At 47.7% G+C, this 25941-nt stretch overlaps 1 long non-coding RNA gene across 1 annotated transcript in view; it reads left to right on the plus strand.

Annotated features, from left to right (window-relative positions):
• The first annotated feature begins 506 nt into the window (after positions 1–506).
• LOC123616730 (uncharacterized) overlaps positions 507–25941 on the plus strand; it is a 63685-nt gene continuing 38250 nt past the window's right edge. The window contains exon 1 of the long non-coding RNA XR_012506867.1: positions 507–722. This is a non-coding gene — a long non-coding RNA (uncharacterized LOC123616730). The remainder of the gene's footprint in view (positions 723–25941) is intronic.

Genomic DNA, 25941 nt, shown 5'->3' on the forward strand with positions numbered 1-25941 from the left:
AGATACAACCTGAGGTCTTTTCTTTCTTTAGACTTTGACATCAGAATTTTTTTTTCTATCTTGCCTTTGTGATCACAAAATCGTAAATAACGGTTGCCTGCATCCCCGTGGGCCGGGGGTGCCATGATGGACAGAAGCCTCTCACCATGGCAACATTTCTAGTTGCTGGTTTTTTTTTGGGGGGGGGGCTCCATTAGAGCTGATGCTGTCACTGAGGGATTGATGAGGTGGGCAGGGCCCAGGGGCTGTGGGAGCAGAATGCAGAAGGGTTTGGGCTGCCTGGGGAAGGGGGCCAGGACAGGTGATAAGACACCTGACTTTGTGCCTCTGGGGTATATGTGCTGGTGGGCGCCAGCAGAGACCATGAGGGTGGGGTTGTGCTGCTAGAACTGTTGATATTTATTTGTTGAAACTATTTTGAGGATTAAACGAGGTTATGTTTGCAAAGTGACTGGCATTCAGTAAACATGAGTCCCTTACGATGGTGTCCATACTTTTCCTTTCAGATGGTCTCGAGCAACTGGGAGAGGCTGATGGTGAGCACAGCCATCTCTATACAAGCAGGCCTTGGCCATGGGCCGCATAAACGATGGTCAGCCCATTCATTCAACAGATATCTGTGCAACACCCACTGCATTCCAGAATCCTGGCCTGAAGGGGACAGGGGAGACCCCTGCCCTCCTGGAGCTTGCAGTCTAGCCTGGGAGACAACCAATAAACAGGTAAACAGAAACACAAGAATTTCCCATAATGACAAATGCTATAAAGCGGTGACAGAGAATTAAATTGCAAGGTCAGCGGTTGCAGCTGAATTTTATTTGGAGAGGTCTGGGGAGGCATTTGGTTTGAGAGCGGGGCCAGGGTGTTTGTTTCAAAATGATTTTTTCTTAAGGTATCAGTTTATTTGGAGGTGACTTTGGGAGTGACCTATTTAGGATTTTATGTTGGGAAGAAACTAACGTCCCCCAAAGCTCATCCTCTGGCCCCAACTCTGTTGAAGGGATAATTAATGTTTGAGCCAAGTTCTGCAAGATGAAACAGTCAGGCATGTGAAATTCTGGGGGAGGAGGTTAGGAACCAAGGGCCAGACGTTGGACCCCCGAGGGGTGGCAGGGCACGATTTGGGGAGCTTGTTATGGTTTGGTGCCAGGAGAGGCCAGAGAGCTTTGAGCAGAGCTGGGGTGCCCTTCTCTGATTAATGGTTTGAACATCTAAACATTTTAAAATATTTTAGATGAAGTGGTAAATACCGTAGCAGCAGACCTCGTTGTGGTCCGGTGGCTCTGGGAATGTTACATGTCTTACTGGGACAACTAGGAGGTACTGAGCGGACAGAAGTTGGCCACCGTGTCATGGCCAGCGAGAGAGTTGGGGACATGATTAAGACAAAGAGACGTCACAGCTGTGATGTTTTTTTATCATAGGGGAAAGGGAGATGTGGGGAGGCTTCTGGGAGAAGCCGGGGTAGATGATGGCATCTGAGGTGTGGGAAGGAGGAATCCTGGGGCCGTGGGCTGGGGTCTGTTGGACCCCAGACAGGCTGAAGGCCTCTCTCTTTTCTCCCTTGAGTGGCTCCCCAGTCGGTGAGCCACGTGTCTGTGGATCAACCAGGCCTCAGGGTGGCACCCTTCTCCAGAAGCTTTCATGAACTTGGTTGGGTTCCTGGGACTTCTCTCAAGTGTCCTCCCCTTCTCTGCTGCTGGAAGGGGCTGCCGAGAAAGGGTGGGGTCAGTGGGGTCAAGTCCACAGGGACACTGAGAAGTGCAGCCTGAGACTCCATCGTGATTCTCCCAGTGCACGCGCACGGACTCACACGCGCACTCACACTCAGGCATTTGTGGTCACGCCAACTTGAGCTGCCTCTTGCCCCACCATACAGACCCTCTTATGTGTGTATTGACACACTTAAGGGCCTGAGCCACCAGACGCCGGCAATCACAGATGTTCACACACGTTTGTTGACTGCCAACTCGCCTCATCTGTGGGCTTCTCCTCCAAACTCCAGACACAAAGGGCCACACAAGCAGAAGAGCCTCTGTCCCCTGGACCCTCCTTCTGAGGACCAGGTCTGTATACAATGTGTGATCCACCAGGCTCAAAATATAAATTCTGTAATTCAATTCCACTCCATTAGACCACTGATTTTGACCCATTAGAGGGTTGCAAAATCGATTCTCTTGGTTGCAACCAACTTTCCAAAAAAAGTGCAACAGTTAAACTTAAATAGAATAAGATAGGAAATACGTGTCTGTCTGTCTTGGATAGTAAGGGTGGTGTAATTTTGTGAACTTTTAAAAATTTATAGGGGCGTGTGTAATTTGATTTTTAACTATGACTTGTGGCCAAAAAAAAAAAAAAAAAAGTTTGAAAAGCACCACAAAACCTTATTCTGAGCAGGTAGGGAGCCTGAGTTTCGGCACAGTGTGGGGATGGGTGAAGCTGGCAGTGGAGGCGTCATCTGATGGGTGGGTTGTGGGAAAGAGTGTTGGCTGAAAGAAGTCAAGAGATGCTTATAAACCAGAAGCGATGAGACTGGAGGATGGGATGGTGGTGGCGGAAGCTGAGGCTCCTTCTGGGTTTGGGGTTTGGCTGACTGAGCCTGGGAACACAGGATGGAGGGCAGGCTTGTCTTTTGTGAGAGTTGATGGTGACATTCATCACAAATACACTGAGTTTGAGCGAGGGGTGAGACTTGCAGCTGGACATGACCATGATGGTCCATGGAATCCAAGGGAGAGTTGGCCCAACCTCTGCTGGATGCTGGGGTTACTCTGGAGACTAGGATGCAGATTGGGGCTCAGGGGGGTGTGGGAACAAAGGAGAAGAGGGCCCAGGATGGAGCCCCAAGAATCACTGACATGCAAGGAAGGGCCAGAGGCAGCTGTGATGGATCGTGTGGGCAGAGTGTCCAGCCTCAGGGGGAGAGGACATCCTGGAAGCCTGGGACAGGCTCCAGGGAAGAGGTGCGCCTGCTGTGTTACGTGCAGTACTGCGCTGAGGCCCTAACTGGGACCAGAGCGACTAGACAGCCATGGGGGCCGAACTTCAGGTTACTGACTCAGTGGGCACATGAGGCTCAGAGGCCTTCGAGAACTTTCCCCAAATTGTCTCTGAAAACATCAAGAGCTAGAAAGAAAAAGTGAAGCCAGAGAAGGGCGAGACAGGGGGTCAAGCTGTTAGCCAAGCCCCCTCCCTGATCGCATCCCTGACCTCCGTCTCCTCCTGGCTACACAGGGTCAGTCCTCTAAGGCACCTGAGAGACCATGGACATCCGGAGACCTGAGTTCTCCTTCGGCCACCAGGAGCTCCTCACTCTCCATGGGCCTCATTCCTGGTCTAAAAATGAACAGGATTTCTATCGCTAGAATAATCTCTTGGACCTCTGCCTTCTTTAAAATCTCTGAGGCCATCTGTGAAATGGTTGCCCTGCTTCATTCACAGGAGGAGCCCTGTTGAGAACCATCAGGAAACACCAAAGCAATGGTATGAAGAGTATAGTCCTTAACAGTTAGATTCAAAGGGGCCTAAGCTAGCCAAGGAGTCGCCGAATCCCCCGTTTCCTTTCTGAAATTGCCTTCTCCTTCCCCTCTGCCTCCTGGCACGTTCCGCACTGTATTCTCAAAATTGTGTGTAAGGGTTGGTGAAAATTGGGGGACAGGAGGAAAAGAGAGGAAAAACTCATTAATCCAATGAATAATTGTTGGGCACCAACTGGGTGCAGGTCTCTGTTGGATGCTGGGGTTACTATGGAGACTAGGATGCAGGACTGGCCCTGAGGGCTCCCCTGCTGCACAGCAGAACCAGCCCTGCAGCTTTTCAAATCCAGATCCATGGGTCCCATGTTAGACTCAAAGCTCCAAGCGGGCAGACCCAGTGGCTGTCTGTTTAAAAACTTCATAGGGGGTTTTGTTGCTTTTGGAAGGGTGAGGACCACTGAGTGGGAAGACGAGAAGCAGCCCTCTGAGATGGAGTGGTAAGTGCTGGGACAGAGTGCTAAGGAAACTCAGAGCGGGACACCTGAGGCATCGGGAGTGAGTGGGAGTGGATGCAATCAGAGAAGACTTCCTGGAGGAGACACGGCCCACACTGAGTTTTGAAGGATGCAGAAAAAGGTTCAACGTGTACAAAGGCACACAGAGGCTTTCCATGAATGGTCATGTGTTGCCTTAAAGGTGTCTACACATCAAGTGCACAGTTCAGGGGGGAGGTGTACCTCATAGACAGATCCACCGGTGACCCTGAGGAATTCCCACTGCAGAGCCCTCTCTTTTCATAAGAACTCGGACCAGCTTCCATCATGCAGTGGGATGTGCTAGCTGGGAAACCAGTTCCAGTTAATAACAGATGAATGCAAACAAGGGAGGCAACCACGATAAACCATGTCAGGGTGAGAGTGGGCTTTTCTCTGATTTTACAAGGACCAGGCAGGAATGAATGGGTTGAATTATCAAGCCCTCATTATGGGCAGGCTTGGGTCTGCATTGTTGCTAGCTATCCAAAAGAAGCTATTACTTCCTCCATCTTAGTTGGCAACTCAGAGAGTTGCAGTGATTTGCCCAAGGTCACACAGCAAATGAGCGGCAGAGCTAGGACTTGCGCCTAAGCCTCCCCAGGCACATAGTGCGATGGTGGAGGCGGCCTGGGCTTGAATCTCTGGTCCCATATTTCTGAGGGACTTGGGCAAGCTCCTCAGGCTCTCTGTGCCTCAGTTTCCTCCTATTTAAAGAGGCAAGGTTTACAGAGCCTTGCTGGTAGGGCTACTGTGAGTACTGAACGAGCAGTGTCTGCACGTTGTGGGCGCCCAGTGAGTGTGTTGGGGGGGAACTCTGGTGGTGGTCTTGCCCACCCCCAAGCCCAGGCTCCCCGCACCATCTCACACAGGTGATAGGTAAGAGGGACTCAGGTTGGACTGGACCCAGGCTGACCTCCCAACTCTGAAATTCTGGAATGGATTTTGGGTCTCAGATTCTAACATCCTGGGCTGACTTGCCTGGAGACAAGGGATTGCCCCTTTGCCCTTCCTGAATACCCAGTTTTCTCAGCTTGGCTGAGGCAGATGCAGAAATAGCAGGAGGACGGACAGGCTGCCTCGGAGGGCTCTGGGGAAATTCTAGATGGAAAAGCAAACCGGGCTGCTGGGAAGAGGGCGCTGGCCTACCTGCGCCAGCAGCAGACAGGAGAGAGAGAGAAACCTCCGGAAGTGGCAAATTTTCCGCAAGTACTCAGCTGTAAAGCCCCTTTGAAGGGATTTCTAAAGGGCCTGTGTGCAAGGGCAGGCACCGTGGCAGGGCGCAGGGGCCGGTGGATGCTGCCAGGGCAGGGCTGGGGGTGGGAGCAGAGGCCTGCCAGGGGGGACTGCAGCCCAGGCAAGGGGCGGTTTCTGTGAAAATGAGCCTGACAGAGGCAGGTGCGGGGTGTGTGTGTGTGTGTGTGTGTGTGTGTGTGTGCGCGCGCATGCACGCACAATATGATGGCAGTGCATTCTTGGAAGGGCCCATCCTGGAAGCCGTGTGATGCTCTGGGAGGATGAAAGGCAGGAGACAAAGGCTGGAAGGAACAATGTCATCACAGACAGGCAGGATTCCACAGCCCAGGAGACCCTGCACCCCTGGGCCGCCCGGAGGTGGGGTCGCGGTGAGCCTGAGGCAGCCCTGCAGGACTGACTGGGTTGGGAGTCTCCCAACCAAACCGCCTCTTATGCCAGTGGGGAGGCCAGAGAAGACAGCTCCCTGCATCTCTCTTGTCGGTCAACACAGGTGGAGAGTCAGGGTTGTAATCCAGACAACGTCATTTTACGCCAGCGTGAACATCAAAGGGCTTCTAAATTTGGCCCACGTCATCCCGGCTGTGTGGCCCCAATGATTATTTTCACTCAGCCAATTCAAAATAATAACATTTTCTACCAGCCCCTCGGGGACCTGAGTCCTGGAGATACACAGGAAGTGCTCAGAGAAGGAAGACTGAAGAAATGAAAGAGGAGTTGAAGTCACAGAGCATCCACTATGGGCTGAAGAGTGTTTCAGGTGCCATGGGGACACCAAGCAACACACAAGATGAGAGCCTCGCCCGCCAGGGAACAGGAGCCACCCAAACACACACACGCAGCCACGGCGACTTAACATGATCGGTGACACCAAGAACAAGGGCTAGTATTTGCATGTGTGTGTACAACATGTGTAATACTCAGTGTGTGCACGACACCATTCTAGGGGCTTTACATGCGTGGTCTCCTGGGAGAATACGAGGTAGGTGGGGTTATAACCTCCTTTTGCTGACAAGGAATCAGAGGCACAAGAAAATCAAATAATGGGCATTCAGTCCCAAAGTGAGTGCACAGCCGGCGGGGGAGGTCTGATAAGTCCCATGTTGTAGCTGAAAGAAATGAAGCTCAGAAAGGGCTAGGTGATTGGGCTCCCTCGGACATACGCAGAAATCCAAGCTTTGTTGACCAGAGCGTGGGTTATGAACCGGCTCCGTGTGTAATGGGTAGACCCTTGACTGCAGTCATGTGTGTGGGCTGTTGCCCCAACCCAGGCTTTTTGACCTGAAGCACAGGTGTTTCTTTCTTTTGTGTCTGGGGGCCCTCAAAGCCCCTGGCCCCCTGCCCTACCCCTGCCCCACCCCCCAGCCTCCTGAGCATGCACTGTCTGCCAGATGCAGGTTACCCTGGAGATTCTGCTTTCTTACACATGCTCCGAGGCCAAGGAGGAGCTGGATTTCAGGGCTTCCTTGGGGAGAAGAGGGGTCTGTGCTGAGCCCAGCACAGTTGTTGGCCCCTGACACAATTCCACCCTCTGACATCCTCTTGCTGGGCACCTTGAGGGGCTCAGACTTCATCAGTGGTTTGTAAACACTGAGGGCCAAGGATGCCTTTGTTGAAATGGTATCTTATTTGCAAGCTTACTAAGACCACAGGGATACTGACCAGGCTGAGGACAGAGTCCTGGGCAGCCAGGTGGCTGGCCTCATCTGGACACTGTGCTGGCCACACCTCAGGGCCCCTTGGTTTCTGTGGAGCACATTTGAACCCCTGCAAAATAAGATGCTTTTTGAGGCCCTGTCTAGTCCAACACCATGTAATCTGGTGCCCATCAGATGGGTCCTTGCTCTGTAGAGATGCTTGAACACATATCAGGGCCGTCTCTTTGGAGTCCAGGCCCACAGTGGCTTCCGGTCTGTTTTGGGTACCAGTGAAAGGACAAAAATTTATGCTTTCCTCTGGCCTTCATCCCACAGAGTAAGTGCAATTGGTTAAACATGTCCATTTTGGGTGAACGGACCTGAGTTTTATTTTTTTTATTTAAAAAGATTTTTTTTCAGGGGGGAGGTAATTAGGTTTGTTTGTTTGTTTGTTTGTTTGTTTATTTAATAGAGGTGCTGGGGATTGAACCCAGGACCTTGTGCATGCTAGGCATGCACCCTACGGCTGAGTTATACCCTCCCCTCCCACCCCACCTCCAGACCTGCATTTTAATCTCACCTCTTCCAGTTTCCCGCTGTGACCTTGGATAAATCATTCCACTCATTCAAGCCTGTTTCCCCTCCCTCTTAGGGATGCTGGTTTAAGTCAAACAGTACCTGCAGAATGCGTGCAAAGCCCTTAGCCCCGTTTCTGGCACCCTGCACACACGCATCACTGAGCCCAGTTACAGTGCAGCCCGGCGAGGAGTGCGTGGGGCCGGCTCCAGCAGGGATCTGCATCAGGCCTGGCCCCAGGCTCCACTTCTGGCAAAATTGGGAGTTAAGTCAAGGTGTTCCAGGCACCTCCTTCCTTTCAGCTGTCTCTCTCTGCTTCTCTTTGATGCACAAACAGAGCTGTTACAGCATGAAATCCCCCTGCCCCACAGCTCATCTTCTCAAGGTCAGATGGGCTTTGGGCCTCCCAAGGTGCACATCAGCAAGTCTGCTACCCCAAGCTCTTCTCCCGGGCACGCTGGTGAGCCCGGCCCACTAGAACTTTGCTGTGCTCTCCTGCCCTGGACTGGGGCACCTGGCGGCACCCTGACCCCCTCACCTCTCCATCTCCAGCACCCAGTCCCGGGCCCAGGGCATTTAAAATAGCCAGTCTTTGTGGAGCATTTGGATATCATAGTCTTACTTATTTTAATTCAAAGGAGTGATTCTGAAATGTCCAAAAATATCTGGCCAGCTCAAGGGGGTGGAGAGAATATGCCTTTTTGCAAAGACCTCCAACACCTTTTAAATTACATGCTGAAGTGACAGGCCTTTGCCACTGGGCCAAAAGAAGGGTTTTCATGGTTTTGTTTCAAAGAGGAGTTTCTGATCTCAGAAAATGTCATTTGAGGCTGTGAGTTAGGGCAGGAGGGAAAAAGGACTCATACCTAGACCAAGACCTTTCTTTGAGAGGCTGGTGAGGAATTCTAAAACAAGCCATTCTCAAAGCCAGGGAAGGCTCTCTTTGTCTCCGTGGTAGCCAGAGATGTAGGGCGGATGCCAGGAAGAAATATCAATTTCCCAGGGGAGGACACAGATCAGTTGAAGGAAATCAGCATTTGTCCAGAAAAGCATGATGGCAGTACCAAAAGCCAGCACAACTGTCACCATCCAGGTCCTTTGGAGATGACTACCTGACCCCATGCCCCAAGTCTATATTGCTTATATTATCCAGGTAGTTGAAAACAAATGTGGCTATCTCCCTATGTGATTGCAGGTGCTAGGAGTAAATCTGAAAAGACGACTGCAAAGGCAGAGCCAGGGGGCTTCAGTGACCATCCACGTGTTAGGGGATGTTTGGGAGGTTTTGGCAGGGAAGGCTGAAGTTCAAGGCTATATTTGGTGACCCAGATTCCTGTCTACTTCATGCCCTGCAGGCCAGAGAGGGTTGGGTGTGAATTCAGTATACTTGCCCGGTGGAGGTGGTGGCAGAGGCTTGCCCTAAAGGTGGGGGACAAGAGTCTGTGGTTCAGGGAAGACAAGGCCCTTGTGCCAAAAAAGCCTCTCACCCCTGCCTCCGGCAGTTGCTGCAGGAATATTTCAGGGGAGAAGAGGATCAGACATTATAGAACGTCTAGTCTCACCCCCTCATTCCACAGGCCAGGATTCTGAGATCTGGAGCTGCTGAACTTCTGGCAGTTTGAATTTCAGCAGTGCTATTGAACATTTCTGATTCCTTAAAATAGTATCTGCATCCTTAAACAGCACCGTGTTTATCAAGTAACTCACAGTGCGGGAATGTGAAACTCGAATCCAGGCCACTTAGCTGAAACAGACAAACAGACAAAAACAAAACAAAACAAAACAAAACAAAACCCTAAAACCATCAACAAAATGAAATGAAAAACCAGGGAAAATGTTTTTCACTCACCACACCAGGAAAGAATGCATTTCTTTAATATATAAAGAGCCATCATAAATGAATAAGGAAAGAGCCACCAACTCAATAGAATGTGCATCAGTCACAGAACAGATGATGCTCCTAGGCCTTTGAAGAGCTGCACAATTTCACTTATAATAGCAGAGATACAAATTTAAAATGTGAGATAATGCTTTCCCCTTGACTGGCAAAGGTCTGAAAGTTCCACATCACCTAGGGCTCCCCAGGCAGTGGGGAAACAGGCACTGTTATCCCATGGCAGTGGAAGTATAAATTGATCAAATTGCAATGGAGAATAATCTGGTAACAACAATCAAAATGAAAAAATGCACACTTGTATCCCTTTTATAGCCAGGAATTTTTCCTATAGATACTTGAGCACACTTGCAAGGTGACCATGTACAGAGATTTTCACCAAATCTTTGGGAACAACAAAAGAGTTACTGAGTCAAGTAATAAACTACTTAAGTACAGGACTTGTTAGATAAATTGTGGTATATCCATAGAATAAAATATTATATAGCCATGAAAAAGAATGAGACAGGCCTATGTATGGCTATGGAAAATTCCTCATGTATATTCAGTGAAAAGAGTAATTGTACAATGAATGCTACCATTTCTAGAAACAGCAGTAAACATAACACATATATGTGTGTGTGTACCTATACGGGCACATGTATATAGGAAGTTGCTTATATGAGCACAGATTATCTTTGGAAGGACATACTCACAAAAATAGTACAAGTGGTTGCCTCTGGGAGTGAGAGCTGGGTAACTGCAGAGCTGAGAGATGAGGGTGGAGGGACCCTTTTCACTGCTCCTTTGTCCCTTTTGGATTTTGTATTGTGTGCCTATATTCCTGGGTTCTAAAAATGAGAAGCCTTTAATTCAGCTATCTGAGATCCAGAGAGGCATGTCTCTGGGCCAGTCTCACCCCCTAGTGACAGTGTCACTCTGTTTGACAGGGGCACTGATGAGCACAGGCCTGGGAAGGAGGTTGTGTCTGGAAGAGGCTCAGCTGTGGGCCAGAGAAGGCCGAGGGATGGGGAGGAGCCGGGCTGGCTCAGAAGGTCTGGGAAACCCCAAAGCCGCTGGAATCAAAACAGAGCATTTGAATCGCCGGTGATCTTGAAACCATATGGCTGGCTGGGCCAAATCACAGCCCCATTCCAAGTGTCTGTCTGTCTGATTTCTTCTCCTTCTCTCCCCACCTCCCCACCCCACTCCCAGAGGGTGAGGTCTGTGAGGACAGGGATGGTCACGTAGCCTATTGCAGAGTCTGTGGTGGCCTGAGGTGACCTGCCCACGCAGCGCTGCACACACACCTGCAAGTACTTACAGGGATGCCGATGGAGTCGGCTGGCTGTTGGGTTCGGGGTATTGCCAGCATGGCTGCTGACACCCAGGGGTCGTCTACACTGCGAGCAGGTGGTACAGCGGGAAGAAGGTGGCATTTGGAGTCACGCTGACCTGGGTTTGAGGGTGGCCGTACACATAGGAGGAGTATGATGTTAAGTAGACAAGGAAGCTGTTAGACTGATGGGCTTTGGTGGTGGCCTAAGGAAGCAGCCCAAAATCTAAGCTCATAAATGCCTCAAAGTTACCAAATCAAAATGCCAAGGATGCCCCATCTTAACAGCCACCTAGGCGTCAAGCTTTGAACAATCACGTAATTTCCTTTCTTTGCCTCTGCACTTTCTCTGTATAAATCTTTCTCAGCTCCTGTGGCGGAGGGCTCATAATTACTTCTGGCTTGGCGCTTCCTCATTCCAATCCATTTTTGCTCCAATAAACTCTTAAACATTTTAATATGCCTCAGTTTACATTTTAACAATAATTAGGAGCCAGATCCTTGACCTTCCTGAGCCTCAGCTTCCAGTCAGTGAAATGGGGTCCACCCCAGCCTGATTGTGCCCAGGAATGCTGTGTGCAGACTCTCAGCCCCTCCCAGATGCCCATGCAGCCTGGTGTCACTGAGGTGACATGGTTGGACTATGGCAGATGGGTATGTTAATTAATGGGCTAGGCAGGCAGCCTCGGTTTAAATCCTGGCTGTGCAAATGATAGGCTGTGGGACTTAAGGAAAGTTACTTGACCTCTCTGTGTTATATAAGCTGTAAAATGGGGATGATAATAGTACTGAGCTCATCTGGGGCGGGGATTGTTGCAGGGTTGGAAACAAAATACATCTGCTGTAAAGCACTCAGCATCGAGCCTGACTCAGAGTAAACAATAAAGAATATTTGCTTGTATTCTTATCATTCTTACTATTTTTGAAACAACTTGATAACATCTAGTCAGTCAATGACTGATCTTAAAAAAAAAAAAATTTGGTTACCAGGTTGAACTTTTCTTCTTTTGGACACACAGTGGGAGGTGCAGACATTGGCATCTCCAGTGTGGTCAGCTAACCATTTCCCAGAGATACGGATCAGGCAAATGGGCAAAAATGCGCCCAATGCGATTCATCATTGTTTCCCAGGAAACTGCATCCCATCGTGTGGCAACCACGTGGGACCAGGTCAGGGAGGAGTCCATGAAGGGCTTGTTTTGAAGAAAAAGAAAAAATCCCGTGCAGTTCAGTGAGGAACACGGAGCATTTGGAGTGGTCTTTGAAGAGAATGAAAATGAAATTCAGAAGACTTCAGTGCAGCAGAGAAGCAGGGTCTGTATCATGGGGGGAAACTATGGATTTTTTCTGAGATTCTGAGTACAAAGGAAAGGGAGGCTGTGTTTGGGAAGCTGCAGCATTTTTGACTCTCTTTCCAGGAAAGAAACATGATGGAAATTAAAAACAAAAAAGGGCGGGGGCAGAAAACCTCTAGACAGAAGCAACTCCAAGAGTATAGAGGATTACGGAGCTTAGAGAAGCTGCCTTTGAGGGGGCTTAGCAAAGGCAAATAATTCCAGAGAGGTGCCAAGGACACCGTGGAACCAATTATGGAAGTGATGTCAGAGTGGAGATTTATTGGAGGAATTTAATAACAATAATAACTCGCTTGGCCCCTCCTCCCAAATTAGATGACACACCTCTGTGGCACCAATAAGGAGGAGAAGAGATGTTTTGGGAGATGAGGGGAATGGGTACCTATATTAATGAAAGAAATAAACCCAAACAACACATCCCACAAAAAGGATACAGGGGCCCAGCCAGGACTTCCTGTCTCCTTGGCGTTCTATTAGCACCTCTTGTAATTGATCACTTTTTGATTCTGGGGTTCCCTAAAATGTGTTTCCACTGCTGGGCCAGGCTGAACCCCGGGGAGAGGCCCGCTCCTCCCTGCTACTTCTGGGCAGTTTTCAGAAAGAGCAGGGGAACCTCTTTTCCCACCGTGTTCCTTGCAGACCTGTGTGATCACGTCCATCCTGAGTGCGTGCTAGGAGAGCATGAGGGTTTCTGAAACTGGCTTCACCCAGCATCTGAAGGCTCCCTGTCTACACGCCACTGAAGCCAAATTAACCGAAGGCCACTTGCCACAGAGCAGAGCATCTCTGGGCCAGACCTCGGGTCGACAGGAGCACTGGGGGAGCCGGGGACACCCAGCCGCCGCGCTTCCTGGCGACCCCGGATCCTTCCAGAAAGCGCCCTGGGCACCGCGAGAGAAGAAATCGAAACAGGCTCTGGGTCCACACCGTTCCTTCTCCGATGATTATTTTTTATTTCATATCTAAGAAATTTCCACCGTGGGATGGAGGAAAGCGGAGAGGCTGCGCGCCGCGGATGCCAAAACCTATTTTGTAAGCACTTCCTCATAGCCTCCCCAGGTTTAAATATTAATTTGCCTGTAATTGGCGAAGAAAACAAACAGGCAATTAAAAACGCTACAAAGCTGACTTTCTCCTTCCTCTGCTCTCCCCTCCCTTTTCATTTCGCCACCGCCTAGAACTGGATGTAAGACAATGGGACCCCGAGCTGTGTGGAATTCTAAGCCCGGGCTTGCCTTAAAGCTACAATATGGATTTAATTTATATGCAAATGCAAGCAATAAAAAGGCAGACACTGTAGAAATTATAGGGATTCCTCCCCCCCCACCTCCTTTCTTAGGAGATGCTCAAATCCTTTCTCTCCTTTTCCAACTAAGGCCTAATTATTATTGGTTCCTGCTACCCACCCCACTCCTGCCCATTCTGGGTGTAACCTGGGCCATTTAAGAAAGCCAACGGAATATTGGGAGCTCGAGAAGGAACATCAAGATAATTTCACAGTCTGACACCCCCTCCCCCCACTTTTTTTTTTTTTTTTTTTGGCTTGCCGGGCCCTCCTGTTGGCCAGTAGAACGCAAAACTGATCAAAGCCAGCCGGAAGCCCTTAAGTAGGCCAAAATGGGGCTCAAGTATGCTAATCGAGGAGCTAAATATACTTTAATCCTGTTATAATACAAGGTAACTGGGAGGCAGGGAAAGGGCCTGGTGGCTTTGGCAGGGGGCGGAGGACGGCTAGGGACCCCTGTGAACCCTGAATAGAAGTCTTCCCATTCTTTCTCTGGCTAGGGGTGGGGTGGGGGCCTGCTTCCTCAGATGCCACACCGGCCCCGCCTGCCCCGTTTACCGAGCGTCAACAGTTGGGTGAGCAAGGCTTCACAGCCCTTAGATCAGTACCCTGTGACCCTCCACATAGAACCAGGCCATTCAGCCAAGCCTTCCAGCTGTTGCCTGAAGGATGAAGGTTTTTTTTGTTGTTGTTGTTGCCTTTTTTTTTTTTTTTTTTTAACAAAGTAGGCCATGGCTTAGGAGAACACTAGGCAACAGTTTTCAGTGATGTCCTCATCACCACCCAGCTTGCTCTGCAGATCCTGGGTGGGGGTTGGGGTGGGGGGCTGTGCAAAGCCCGTCTCGCCTGGCCTGGTGAGGAGCGATGTGGACCGACACACATATCATGGGCAGGACGGAGCAGCCCTCAGCCAGATAAACCAGCCTCTGTGACCACTTTCATTGCTGGCTTCCACCAGGCCAGCCTCTCTACCTTTAGAGAGAAGGGAGGGAGCCCGCGCTGACTAGGTAACTCTCACCGAGGGAAGGAAGGTCTGCCTGGGGTCCACTGCTGTCCATCTCTCTCTGGGCTCTGGGCCTTGGAGGCTCTTTCTGGAATGTCAGGGATCCAGGAAGGTCAGTTCTCCTGCTGGAGAACTGGTGCCCAGGCCCCCAGGACCTCGGAGGAGATTGATGTCATTTTATAGCCAGCCAACTGCCACTGGTATCAGAAGACTCAAAACAAAGGTTGCATTGAGGCCCACCTCCCACCACGCGGCTGGGAGTCTGAAGGGTGGGGCGGAGAGAAGGCACATGGTCCCAAATCTCTCTCCGTTAAGTACAAATTACATACTGGATATATTAAGTCGTAATGGTGTATTTTGAGTCTGACTTGGTTTCGTGAGAACGTCGGGGCGTCTTCTGAAATGCTGAGTCAGTGATACACGCGAAAACAAAAAGGAATTCCATCCCGACAGAATATGTTTTAGTTTGAATTCAGACACTGCTTTCTTTCTTTCTCTTTTTTCCTTCTCTTTTTCACTCTGGGTTCCTCTTACCCTCTTGCTTCCTCCCTGCTTCCCATCAGGCCCCTACGTGGATGCTCTTCAAGGCAGAGCCCTTCGGACACCTTGTGTTTCGAAGGTGGTGGTTTTATGAAGTTGGCCAGAAAGTGTATGAACAGTTAGGCCCTGAAAAGGGAGTCTTGAGCAAAGAGATCTTTTCTATCTCCACCCTCCTAGCCCCTCCCTACAGCCACCTAGCTTCCCTGTTTCCTGGCCTGTGAAATGAGGAGGTTGTCCAAGGTGGTTCCCTCTGAGGCCTCTGACAGCCCAGCCCACCGTCTGCCCATCTACCCCCAACCTCTGCAGCGAGGGCATAGGGCTCTGGAAGGGCTGGTGACGCAGGAGGTGCTGGATGTGTGCCTGATGTTAAAGTGTGGACTATGTCACCTCAGTAGTGTGGGAGGACAGCTTAGAGCGGTGGTGCCACCTCATGCAAAGAGATCACACAGGCCTCAACTTAAGAGAGACTAGAATTTGATCCTGAATCTTCCACTTACTGGCACGGTGATTTGAGGAAAATTCTTAACTTCTCCACACTTGAGTTATTTAATCTCCAAAATGGGGGTAGGAGTACCTATGTCTTGGGGTTTTGAGAATCAGATGAGCTGCAATCTGGTTAACACAGAGCTTAGAACACGGTAAGTATCTCCTGAAAGTCATCTCTTACAGCTGCCAGACTTACTCAGACAGAGTGTTGGGACTTCTAGGTACTCAGAGGAAAAGGTCCTTTTTGTCTTTAAATGCTTCAGCAAGAGTTGAATCTAAAATCTGCCTGGAGCCTGTTCTGAGTGATCACCACCACCCCCATCCTTTTCCCACCCAATTCCAGGGCATTGGCATTGCCCGAGGCAGAAAAAGGCTGTGGCACACTCTGCTCACTTCTAGTTCTGCCTCTCCTCTCCGATATCTTCTGGGTGTCCTGGGGTAAGTCCCCAATAAGCATAAAGGAAAAATAAAAACTATTTGCAAATGTGCCATCTGGCCAATACTTTCTATTTCTTGCTTGAGCCAAACTCCACCCCTACCCGCCTGCAACGACAAACCTTGAGTCCTGTGTCATCATTTCTCTTCTTGCGACAACTCATAAAATGGTTTTAATTAGCTGGTGGTTTTCCAAGTAAACAACCCCACCGAAAGAGAAAATGATTTCGAATTTATGGGGAATTCAGTTGGGAACTATCCTAGCACCATGATGGCTGACGACCTCAGTGACCTGAGGCCTCTGATCTTGTCCTCGCTCTGGTGAAGGTCCTCTCTGGACCGCAGCAATTCAGAAGTGGGAACCAGCTCAGAGAGACGGGGAGAAAAACATAAAATGGAACTTCAGGACAGGGCTCCAGATCCCAGGGAAGTCTAGGAGTTATTTTGGTAACAATTTTGCCAGGGGAAAAATATGCAAAGATCTTTGTTCCCACCATAAACAAACACAATATTATCCTGACTACTGGATGACCATGAGGCATCCTTCCAAGACGCTGTCGCAAATATATGAATAGTAACAGCCAATTACTGGAGCAATCCCGCTTCTTCCTTTATTTAAACGCTTTATGTTCCACACATTCATTAACATTTCCCTGCATGTCTCATTATTATCTCATCAAACATTTATTATTACTTCAAGATAGATAATTAAAATTTTATACAGTTATTTCTTTGTATGACAGTCCAGTAGATCTCAGCCCTCCTCCTCTGCTCCCCAGCCCTCATCGGCACCCTCGCAGTCTGGTCATAAAACTCATGAACTTTCAATTCAATGTGCAGAAAGCATAGGAACAGAATCTAAACTTCAGTTTGAATGGGAGTTTCGTTTCCTGCACAATGATTCAGTTATTGTAATTGTTAAAGAATCACGGAAAGAGGTCTCAGAGGCGTCATCAGATAAATAACTGGGCTCCATTGATAACATTATGAGATAGACAGACAGTGTGTGGGAGGGACTTTTTTAAGGCCAGAAGTGGATTTGTTAGAATTGAGTCCTCCCAGACAGCAAATGCAATAAACTCAAAAAGATTAGCGAAGAATTACTCTCTTTCCAGGATGCGTATTACATTTGGGATTAGAAACCCTGATTTGGATTATATACACATATTGCACGGAGCATCGAAGTATCAAATTCATCGCAACCAGGCTGAGATATTTTTCACTGGAATTTAAGAATGTAGGGTGGTTTTTGGCTACTTACAGTTCGGAAGAGAATTTCCGGGTGGGAGGAACGTCCAGCCTTACCAAGCCCGTGATCTCTTGTTTTTCCGTGTGACATTTCCCTGCTTAGACTTGAGCTTGAGCAGGAAAATCATCTGAGACCAAACCCAGCCCTGGGGGGTGCTTAACATGAAATTTCGTGAATGGCTTGAATTTGGTTTGGGAGCTACAGATCTTATCATTTCACTGAAAAATGATGAGTGTCAACAAAGCTCCAGAAAATTTCTTTAAATATACAAACCAGGAAGATGTCGATTTAATCTGCCTAATGAATTAAACAGGTTAATGCCACTTAATTTGGGAAAAATACAATGCTATCCTTCAATCACTATCGGCCCCGATCCAAAGAGGGGACAGACAGGCTATGGGTTGCCGCCCATCTCTTCCAAACTTTTTCAAAGCATGGTTTGAAAAGCATCACTTGGCGAACACCCATGTTCCCTCTTTGGGGCTTTTCACACATAGTGGGTTCAGGTTTCAGCGTCGTCCAGCAAGAGAACATTTGCTCTGCACTCATTGGGTAGAGTGGTGGCTGAGAGTCACAGCCCAGGGTTCTGCGCTGAAGGAGCCAGAAGTGGCTTCAGGGAGCTGTGTGATAATGGAGCAGGGATGGAATGGCATGTAGGCTCTGAAGAACACAGAGAATGCTCTATGTTAGGGCACCAGGGGTCTAGTCACACCTTTAGCAAATCCTTACTAGGCACCTGCATGGTAAGCAAAGAATAAGATTGACTGACAAGAAGCTAGTCCCCAAAGATCTCACCAATGTAGAGTGTAAGCGCTCAGAGAGGGGGCAGGGTATGGTTCATCCTCCTGACTCCCATCCTGACCGCCGAGGAAGCCCTCACTCAAAAGCTAGACGTGAATTAGACATCTACCTCTGCCCTGGTGGATGTTCTTTGCAGAAGGCCGTGGAACCTCCTCACCTGTTGTGTTCTCCTTAGCCATTTTTAGGACCTTCCTCTTTTGTTCTGCAGACTTTAGAGTCTTTCCCTCAGGACGGTCAGATCTTGGGTTTCAGCCTCTCTCCCTGGATCTCAATGCCTGACAATTTTCTGAGTGCCCTTGCGGGGTCTACCAAGGGGTCAGGCTTCACTGGGGTGAGATGAGAAGACAAAGGAAGCATCTGTCGTTCTCATCGTGTGAGGTGGGTAGTAGATCGTCACCCTTTTGGTGAGAGGAAAAGGGAGTCCCAGAGTGGTTTTTTGCTGCCAAAGCCACACAGCTCATGGCTGAGTGGCCTAACTCCTCATTCAGAGTTTTAGAGCGGGACCCAGAACCCTCTGCTTCCATGTCTGTCTGTCCCCGATGGCCTGGGAGTCTCTCCTGTGGCAAGAATCACGTCTGAGTCATCTGCCGCACACACCTGGCATGAAACGACCCCCAGTGAGGACGCATTACGTCAAAGAGCGGCTCTTCCGTTGTGATGGGGGCCGGGAGAGCAGATTCTGGGGGATCATCTATTATAAAAACCAACCAGCAAGTCACAGGATAATCTAACACCAGCAACATGTGTAGCTTTCACTTTGCATTTTTCTTTAATGCTCTTCTTGCTGCGGTGGTATCAGCCAGTCAGTGAGAAATGCGTGACTTTGCATGCCCAGACACAGCCGAAAGTTGAGCAAATCTGAGCTCAACCTCACCCCTAGCCCCGTTAAATTGGTTTGATCAGCCTGGTGGCCTGGAATGTCTGAAGTCTTGCTCAAGACACAGTCGCGCCTGTTGATGGGTCTCGCCTACACTTCCAGATTTGACACGGCTCAACAGTTGTGAGGTTATCTCCGTCTGCCTCTGGTCCTGCCTCTTACCCCTTGCCTGGGCCCCTGGCACTCTCGCCACCAACACGGGAGAGTTCATATATCTGGTTGGCCCCTTTAAACATCATTTAATTTAGAGCAAAATCCTGATTTTAATCATGGAGTGAGAGCTCACCTTGGAAGAGTCAGAAAGACCAGACAAAGGCAAGGTGGGAGGTGAGGGGAAGCCTGGCTTAAGGAAGAGTAGGGCTGGTCTGGACTGGAAATACCAACAGTGTGACCTTGGACAAGTCATTGAAACTCTCTTAAATTCCTCGGCCCTTTTTTGGAAATGAAGGTTACTAATGGTTGCCATGAGGACCAAAGGAAATGACCTGTGAGAAGTGTAGGCCCACCATGGAGGGTAGCTATTACTTATTGCCATTTCTGGCTCCTACATAAATGTAATGTGCATTCACTGCAGCTCACTTGGCTGAGAACATTTCAGTGTCCCATTACTCATTGGAACCTGACATCCTCTAGTACTGGGACAACGGTCTACAACAGAGGTCAGGAGCCTGGAACTAGGCCATGTAAGACTTTTCAGTGAGTGAAGTGGCCAGAGGCAATAGAGAGTGGTGGGGTCTGTGGCAAACTGGTGTGACCACGCCTTGTCCCATGGGGCGACTGTGGCCCAGCTCCAGCCAATGCCTGGCATCAATGTGGGCTAAAGTCTCAGATTTTTCAAAAGAAATCACTTTTGTTTTGTTTTAGTGTGAAATTAGTTGGTAACTGTTTAATATCTTTTGAAAAATGGTACAGGCCAACTGCACATGTGGGCCAAATCAAACATGGCTGTGAGCCAGACACGGGCCTTCAGTGTGTGACCCCTGGCCCCACAAACCTGCCCTCTTCTGTGCAGGCATGATGCTGGGTGGAGCTGGGGAAGGCAGGAGCCAGCAGAAGCTACTAGGTGCTTCATCTTGTAGAAATTGCTATGGAGGTCTAAGCCAGCTCTCCTGGGACTGTGGGGACCATTCAATGAGTGTCTAGCAAGTGCCGGGCAGATAACAGGAATTCAACCTTGTAGTGTTTTATGTCCTATAGTGAGTATTTTCCCAAGATTACTTAGGTCAGTAATGGCGTTGGGGGCTACGTCAGTTCCATCTTCTGTTCCAATTTCCAGGTTATTGTCATTTATAGGGTCTTAGGAGCAACATTATTGTTTTGGGTATAATCCACTTCTCTCAGTAATTTTTTTTTTTTGGCATTATTATTTGTTGTTGATAATTCACACTTGAGGAGTTTTAGTGCTGGAAATAACCTAGTCCCACCTCCAGATTTCCTAGAAAAGGAGACCTGATGTTCCAGAGAAGCAGGGTGACTGACCCAGGTCCTGCCTGGACGTCTGCTTCAACTGAGGGTGGATTTGAGGTCCCAGTTCTGTCTCAGTTTAGTTCAGGGCCAGCCTAATAGCTTGTCTGACAAGGACCAGATGGGAAACATCACAAGATCTGGGTCTGAGGACTGGTGGAGGGTTCATGCTATTAGTTGTGACCTGAGTAATGGGGCCTGACACGTGAGGGGCGTTAGAAATTGGGGGCGAGTGTGGAGGGAGAAGGGAGAGGAGCTGATAGAAAGGGTGTGGAGGGGACTAGCAGTCTGAGGAAAAATGAATCTCTGACTTTTGCCAAATCTGTGTCTTCCTGACTGGGCTTTACTTTCCTCCACCTCCTAAAATCCCCCACTGTGGGATGTAGCCTCCTCATTGTTTGGCTCCTCTAGTGGGGTGTAAGTTCCATGGGGGCAGAGCTCTTTGTTTTGGCTGTTACTGTATCCCCCGTGCTCAGCACAGGCTGGATCAGAGCTGTGTTTGTTGTGTGAATCGGACTGGCCCTGTGTGTACATGCTGGCACCGTCATATGTGTCTCCATCCTTCATACATAGGATGGGACCAGTCACAGCTCCATTGATGCCCTAGGTGCTTTAGGTGACTTGCTCCCCAGGGACAGTGCTGACAAGTTACATGTGGGCTGGACCCAGTTGAGTCTCCTGATTCTAAGCATGGGGCTCAGGCCCCTCTCACTTTGTGTATAAAGTCCACAGTCCTGGCCAAACAACTCTGACCGTTGCTTTGGTGCTTGTGGGTGGAAAGGAAGCTTTGAGTTAAAAGCTGACAATTTAAGAAGAAATCGCCAGACATTCATGGACGGAGTATCATGTAGCTCTGGTCTGGAGTGGCTGACACCACAACAGAGCTTGTCATATTGAAATCAGAATGATTCCACCTTCATCCCCAGCACTCAGTCTGAGGTCACGATCCAGATGGAAAGCAGAAAATGCTTCCCCAGCTTAGGAAATAAGGTGGGAGCCCCAGTCCCAACCTGGTGTGCAGACTTGGGGAGTCTGGAGGAAGTCAGGGGATCACCCCATTCATAGGATTACAGACTCACAGGGCTCAGAGCTCAATGGACCTTAGAAGAACCATCTGGCTCCATGTTTTCCAAAGAATGGTGCACACACTCTGGGTAATAAAAATATGAGCCTTTTATATTTTAATAGCTAGTTATTTATTTTAATGTGTAGTAGACAAAGGTAACTCTTTCATCAATTCCATGATTTCAGGCTATTGTTATTTAGGATAAGGCTTGTAAAAAAAAAAAAAAGTGAGCTCTTTGAAAGAGATGTATTCGGTTAATTAGAAGACAGGGATTATCGGAAAATGGCAAAAATCCTGTTGGCATGTAAATACCTGAAATTTGGGAAGCTTTATTTTGTAGCCAAGGGAAAAAAAAATCAGTCATACCCTTACTAAGGTCACTAAACCAGTTGGTGGCAAAGTGATGGCTTGAGCGCAGGTCTTCTGACTCCCAGGCCAGTGGGATTCCAAGGAGGGAATGGCATCTTCCCAGTTTCCCCGGCAACTGTATTCATCCTTTCCCATCAGCCACTGCTCTGTCATCCCTCCGTTCAACAAATGTTGCCCGGGCAGCAATGGCCAGGTGTCGGGTGGGAGAGAGAATTACATCACTCTCCTGGTCGCCAGGGAGTCTACTCGTGAAGACAGGCAGTCACGTGGTTCGGAAGTGATCCCCACACTTTCCATGATGGAGCCCCGTCAGTCTCCCATTGTGATTACTTACTTACAAGCCATCTGCACTAGTGTTGCATTCAGGATAAAACATACACAGAGTTAAGAGACGAATGAGAGTGAGAGGGGAAAACAAAGTTAAGCAGTATTTTAACAGTTTAAAAGAATGTATCAATAGGACAAAAGAAACTAAGTATAAGAAGAAATGAGATACAAAGGAAACTAAACTATAGAAACAAGAATGGATGTGATAAAGGTGCACCCAATCGTACTTTTGTACTTTTTAATGTTTAAAAAGTTATGTTTATTTGTTAATGGAAAAAAAAAACATTTTGTTCTCATTCAATATTATTAGTTTCAGAGAAATGTATTCGAATGTATTTTGGTATTGGTTTAACCTTTTATAATAGACTATAGGATTCAGTTTGGTTCTAAGTTTAGTTTTTTTTTTTTTTTAATACTTAGTTTTAGTGGTTGTCAGAGCTGAAAAGAGAATCTTTACAAAGACATAGAGATCCAAATTGAAGAAATGCAATGTTGGCTGTGCTTACTAAATCAAGATGCTCATTAAAAAAAAAAAAATCCCATCCAGCAATCATGCAATGGTTTTTATTGAAATTCATCTAGTCAGCTAGTCAGTTTCCATCTTCTTTAATGTCAATTCTTGTAAACTAATCAAAAGTTATATTTTTAACAAATGGGTTCAAGATTCACTGAAGCTCTTCTTTTGGAAAATTTTTAAATAGGTTAGAAATTGTTTCCAAGTTTTTTGTTTTTTTTTTAAAGTGTGCAAATATACAGAGCTTTTTAAAGAAAAAGTATTACATATATTATCCTGGAGAACAAAATCACACAGTGATGGAAACATTTCCAAACATCTGCACTCAAAGTACTTTTACTATAGCATACATTACTTTGGCAAAACAGTTATTTATCACTCCTTGTTAAAATATTACTTTTACCTGGAAAGGATAGATTTGAAAAAAATTAAGAACATTCCATCTATTATATTATGATAGCCAGTTTCATCACAGAAAAGTCCAGCAAATTTAGAACAAATGTTTTTGCAAAAGAAAAACATATAACTCACCTTAAAATTGATTACTTTTTCTTTTTTTTTTTAAACTGAAGTACAGTCAGTTTACAATGTTGTGTCAATTTCTGTGTACAGCATAATTTTTCAGTCATACATACACATGTATTTGTTTTCATATTCTTTTTCATTATAGGTTACTGTAAGATATTGATTATAGTTCTTTATTGTTTATCTATTTTATACATAGTAGTTAGTATCTGCAAATTTCAAATTCCCAATTTATCACTTCTCACCCCTTTCCCCACCTTGGTGACCATAAATTTGTTTTCTAAGTCTGTGAGTCTGTTTCTGTTTTGTAAATCAGTTCATTTGTGTCCTTTTTAAAAAAAAAAATTCCAGGTATAAGTGATATCATATAAAATCACTTTTGAAAAATACTTTGCAGCAAGATAACCTACAGTCCTTTTAAGTACAGAAGATTTTCATAATCACTCCACACCTCATTACAAAGTGCAAACATTCTACTGCTTAAGATGTTGTCATCCATAACTCCCACATAGGCTGAATATGTCACAAGAAGCTGAAACAATCAGAGGAGTGAGGGAGCCACCAACATTCTCACCATATTGCAGACCGGTGATGGGCTCCTCTGAATTCCACACATATCACTTGACACATGAGCATCAGACTTAATGACCCAGTGAAAGCAGCGATGCTAAATCCTGACTTAGGTATTTGTCAGGTTTGTGCTACTCTTTAGACAGACAATAAACACAAGTAGAATTTCTTATTCTTTCTTCATGCATCCTACTGTGGAGATGATTGAACTGGAGCCCAATTCAGGATGCTATGCCTTGTGGAATTATGTGGTGTAGACTCCAAGGAGAGTGGGCTGGAATGTCAAACAGTGGACATGGGCTGGGCTTTGGGTGAGTGAAGTGCTCTGGAAGTAAGAGAGGAGCTGATATGGGTCCATATGTCAGGACCCTCGGGCAGCCTCTGGGAGGTGTGGGCTCCCTTTTGGCCTCTCCTCCCAGCAGAGACTGACAAACCCACCACTTCCGACCGAAGATGAGCCAGAGCAGAGTGATGGGAGCGGGGACTGTGACTGATGCTCCTCTGATTCCTGGCAGAGCCACAGGGTCTGGCCTATCTGCCTGCCACTCCCCCTGCCTATCCATGTCCGTCTTCATCTTTGATTTGCCATCACTGCATCCAAGATCCTTTTGTCATGTCCTAGTGGCCCAGTTTCCCAGGAATAATCCAGCCACCTGACCAGTGCATTTTTCCTTCAGAGGTCATTGCCCTGAGGCACTTGTGTTGGGCCCACGGTTGGCCCCTTACTGTTGGCCAACCTTGAATCTCATGGATCTACAGCCTTCAGAGTGAAGGACCAGAGACTGCAGACCACAGGCCATAAAGACATTTTCTTCTGTGCCTCATAACAACCAAGGCCCAATCCTCCAAGCTGTGGAGGGAGTCTCTACACGTGAGTGGCTGTAGTGGGACCAAGAGTTCTTCATCTCATCCCAGGTCCTGAGATTTTAGCATCCTCTTGAGTTCTCCTCCTAATTTCCACCACCACCACTGAGAAGCACCTTAGGAAGGATTGATGCTTTGTTTTTCACTCTTTGGCCCAAACTTAGAAAATACATTCCTTTCCCGATTCCATCACAAAAGTAGAAGGTTCGAGTTTCAGGGCCCTCTAATTTCCACTTAACCAACTTAAGTCCATCCACTCTTTCCAAGTCTGGGGAATAAACCAAGGCCTTTAGGGGCCCTGGATTATAGGTATAACCATCTTCACACATGCCTACCTCCTTAGCACCCGCACTCGGGACATGTGTCTAGATTCCTTCATTCCTCAAAGTCCAAGTTCAAGACAAGGAAGCCTAGATACAGGTAAAGACACATGGCCTCCCTTGTGGGCCTCATGCCTGCTCTCTTGTTCTGGTTTTCTCTCTGGGGTTCCTCCTCTTTCCTGAAAGATCAGTGCTGGGAATGGTCATCCATGAAGACCTCGCTTATCTCTTTGGGCTTGTTGACCATGAATCTATTAATTCAATTAAAAAAACACATTTATTTCCTACCATGTGCCTTGCTCTGTGCTCAAGGCTGAATATCCAATGGTTCATGAGACCGGCATGGTTTCTGTTCTCCATCAGCTTACAGTCCAGTGGGGGATGCTGCTGTTAAACAGTGACCAAACAAATAAATGCATGATTGCAGATAAGATCAGTGCTGCAAATTAAAAATCTGGGTTCTGTGGTTACAGCAAGAATGGTGATGGGGTGGACAATGTATCTCTGAGGAAGAAACCTTTGAGTGAAGCCTGCAGGATTTAGGAGTAGGAGTTACCTAAGGAGACAAGGGAGGAGGAAGAACATTGCGTGCCCTGGAGTTGAAGACAAGGTTGGCTCAGTCAAAAATGCCAAAGTGGCTGAGCCAGGAGAGGTCCTGATGGAGCTGGAGCGGTGGACAGGGGCCAAATCAGAGCTGTTTTTGTGGGCAGTGGTGATGAGTTTGGACTTTATTCTAATAGAAACGGAAAGCCACTGAATGTTTTTGACCCAGGGAGTGACATGATCAGATTGTGTGTTAAGAAGGGTGGGTAGGAACAAAAGAAGAAAGTGTCAGAGTAGACAGGAAGCTACTGAAAGATTTTACATCAGTGATAATGAGGGCTTAGAATGAAGTAGTGGATGATCTTAGAATCAGATGGGAGAACGGAACCAGTTGGACTATACAACCCAGGAACCCAATGTCATTCTCAGAAATGCTCATGCACAGACAGTGAGGCCTGGATGCCTTCCACGTAGCAGTGTGACGGAACTGGCTCTCACCTGCTCACAAGAGCCTATTGTTAGTGTTTCTTCCCAACTCAGTTCAATGATGTCATTTGGTATCTTGAAATCAGCTAAGGTGACATATTTACAACAGAGAAATTAGCAAATGCTCCAACTCAGGGCTTTTTTTTTTCCCCCTGGAGAACCAGTTGTTAAACACTT

The sequence above is a fragment of the Camelus bactrianus genome, chromosome 5 (genome assembly GCF_048773025.1).
Source record: "Camelus bactrianus isolate YW-2024 breed Bactrian camel chromosome 5, ASM4877302v1, whole genome shotgun sequence".
Taxonomy (NCBI): Eukaryota; Metazoa; Chordata; class Mammalia; order Artiodactyla; family Camelidae; genus Camelus; species Camelus bactrianus.